The following is a 597-nucleotide window of genomic DNA, read 5'->3' as shown; positions in this document are numbered from 1 at the left end:
GCTAACTATGTATCACTAGCTAATGCTGTAGAGAGATTGGGACAAAGAGCTGGAGCTGATGACATACGAAGTGAGTTATAATAATTGTATTAGCAGATTAACTGAGGGAAAGGGACAATTGTATTATTATTATTTATAAGGATTAAAATTACTATTAATTTATAAAATTGTTATTATTATTATTTTAAATTATTTTTAGGACAATGTGGAATTGAAACAGCAAAAGAGGATGTCCCTGTCATTGGTATGTATTAATTAATAATAATTATATTTATTAGTTTATTAAGAGACTGGAGGGAGGAGCCCAGTGACTCCATTACCAGCACAGGAAGACAGTTACATTGCAGAAGAAGAAGAAGAAGAGAAACCATCAAAGAAAGAAGATGAAGGAGGAGGAGGAGGAGGTAATGCATATAACAATTATTAGTTTTGATGTCCTTATGCTGTGTAGAAAGTTTGAGCCGATTCCAACTTCAATTTTTCAAGTTACGGCCATGTTAACAAATGAGCCAAAATCTGAAAAAATCCCTGTACTATAGCCCATGGTTTTTATCGAAAAATGGCTCTGAAATCACTCCCAATTTTTATTATATTTTT

The sequence above is a fragment of the Amphimedon queenslandica genome, unplaced genomic scaffold (genome assembly GCF_000090795.2).
Source record: "Amphimedon queenslandica unplaced genomic scaffold, v1.1 AMPQUscaffold_13214, whole genome shotgun sequence".
NCBI lineage: Eukaryota > Metazoa > Porifera > Demospongiae > Haplosclerida > Niphatidae > Amphimedon > Amphimedon queenslandica.
Note: the sequence above shows the minus strand (reverse complement) of the source record.